Source organism: Bombus affinis, unplaced genomic scaffold, assembly GCF_024516045.1.
Source record: "Bombus affinis isolate iyBomAffi1 unplaced genomic scaffold, iyBomAffi1.2 ctg00000200.1, whole genome shotgun sequence".
Lineage (NCBI taxonomy): Eukaryota > Metazoa > Arthropoda > Insecta > Hymenoptera > Apidae > Bombus > Bombus affinis.
Window position 1 is genome coordinate 207,501 of NW_026108904.1, and position 2,500 is coordinate 210,000.

The window sequence follows — 2,500 nt, forward strand, 5'->3', positions numbered from 1 at the left end:
GGTCACGAGGACAACACTACGTATATATATATATATATATATATATATAATATATTCGATAACCGACACGAAGCGGTGCATAAGCGGGCGGTCGTACGAAAGGACGACTCACGACGCCGCTAGCACTCACGCAGGTCCGTGACGGTTCTCTCCGCTCTTATTCGTATCCTTCTTCGTGCGCTTCCTCCGACTCTGAAACGTTCTACGTATCGTAAGAACGACGGCGGGTTGTCGAAGGCACCAAGGGACAGAGAGAGACAGAGGTAGAGTTTCGTAGTGTCTCCCGTGAACACGATAGTTTATATATCGAGCATGCGTACGAATTGCACGGTCTCGACACGACCGCGACGAACGCCGACGAGCGTCCAACAATCGCTCGTACGTCGCGTACGTTCTCTCGCGTCCGCTCTTGTTCGTATCCTTCTTCGTGCGCTTCCTCCGACTCTGAAACGTTCTACGTATCGTAAGAACGACGGCGGGTTGTCGAAGGCACCAAGGGACAGAGAGAGACAGATAGAGAGGAACGACACGCAACGCAAGCAGTCTTAGGTTTACGTGAGCAACCCTCAGCCAGGCGTGGTCCAGGAATTGTATCCGTGGACCGCAATGTGCGTTCGAAATGTCGATGTTCATGTGTCCTGCAGTTCACACGTTGACGCGCAATTAGCTGCGTTCTTCATCGACCCACGAGCCAAGTGATCCACCGTTCAGGGTAATCTTTTCATATATTTTTTAAAACTCTTGTACTCCATGTACTCTTAATACTCGGTTCGAGCGAAGCCGAGATCCGACACGACCGACCAACGGGAATCGGACGCGCAGAAGTCGCCGGAAGATCGACGACACGAAAACGTTCGAAAATGAAATCCGACGAACGCGCGAAGATACGCGCGTCCGCCGGCCGGGCGAAAAGTACATTATGATATATAACAACCATCGAGATCGAAGCTCCGTTCGTCAGGAAACGACGGGGATATAACACCCGATTCTGAATCCTCTGTGCAGCACACGATCTCGCGAAGAAATACGCACGGTGGCTAGCCCATATATATATATATGTGTGTGTGTGTATATATAATACGATATGCATTCCTCTCGTCCAATTATTCAAGAAAAAGAGCGTGCGCCTCCATCGTTCGGGTGATGTAAAGATTCGATGGGACTCGCGCGACCCTCGGCCTCGAGCGGTCTTTCCTCCCAATATCCAGAAGCCGAGCTTTGAAAAAACTCTAGCGACGGCACGGGTGTCCGACTCACGACATCGAGGCTTCGAAGTCGGCGATCTCCTCCGAACGGATGGCGATCGCGACGACTCAAAGCGTGAAAAATCGACGAAAGAGAACACATCTCCGTTCAGGTGATTGTTTTTTTTAAAAAATAAAAAAATTCGATGGGACTCGCATCCATCTACCTCGCGCGGTCTTTCTTCCCAATATCCAGAAGCCGAGCTTTGAAAAAACTTCAGCGACGGCACGGGTGTCCGACTCACGACAACGAGGATAGACAGCCTGCGGTCCCCTCTGAACGGGTTATATGCGACGAACTAGACGAAACTTTAGTCGTTCAGGTGGTATAAAAAAAAAAAATTCGATGGGACGCACGCGCAGCCGTCGTCCTCGAGCGGTCTTTCTTCCCAATATCCAGAAGCCGAGCTTTGAAAAAACTCTAGCGACGGCACGGGTGTCCGACTCACGACATCGAGGGTAGACAGCCTGCGGTCCCCTCTGAACCAACTTCGGCTAGACTAGTTACGAATCGTTGCTACGCATCGTCATCATAGTCATCGTCATCATCATCATTATCATAGCGGGCCAACATCCACGCAATGCGTTTTCGTTCTAGGTTACCCGATCCACGAGTATGTTACAAGTGGTTTCGTTATTTCGAACAAAACGACATACGAAGAACACACGCCCTATGGGTAGGAAGCACGTTTCGAGAACGACCGAGAGCGGTGAAAGAGACGAAAGGTCGACGCGCATAAGGTATCCATGGATCTTCGAAGAGAACCTTCGAAGATATGTCGGTATCCTTTCTACATGCGCGACTCGCTACTCGTACTTTCGCTCTCGTCGACTCGTTTTAGTCGCTTCGTTCGATCCCAAAGAGGAGTCTTCGATGTCCCGTTGCTAGGAGGAGAGCAAACGCAACACAGACCACGAAACATAGAAGAGAATAGGCGAGCATGATCTCTCCGACACGAGGCACTTTAGAGATTTTGTTATTCGTTTGTACGGTCTCCACGACGCAAAAAAAAAAATACGAGATCGTGGCGGCGGGTCTTTCTGTATACGGCCTCACGCAAGCGCCTCGATCTCATTTCTCTTTACGGGTGGTTTCCATTCGTAATTTTTCGTTCGATATTCGTGTCAAAGTTTAATTTTCGAAAGCTCAAGTTCCCATTTATAGTTTTATTATAAAATCATAATATTCGCAGACGGCGGGTCTTTCTGTGTACGACCTCACGCAGGCGCCTCGAATTCGTTTATGTATGTATATA

The 2,500-nt window shown here is 49.3% G+C and overlaps 1 non-coding gene across 1 annotated transcript; it reads right to left on the bottom strand.

Moving 5' to 3' along the window:
• Positions 1-560: 560 nt before the first annotated feature.
• On the bottom strand, positions 561-715 carry LOC126927683 (5.8S ribosomal RNA). Its single transcript, XR_007715774.1, has one exon. It is a non-coding gene; the product is annotated as a 5.8S ribosomal RNA (ribosomal RNA).
• Between the last annotated feature and the right edge of the window lie 1,785 nt (positions 716-2,500).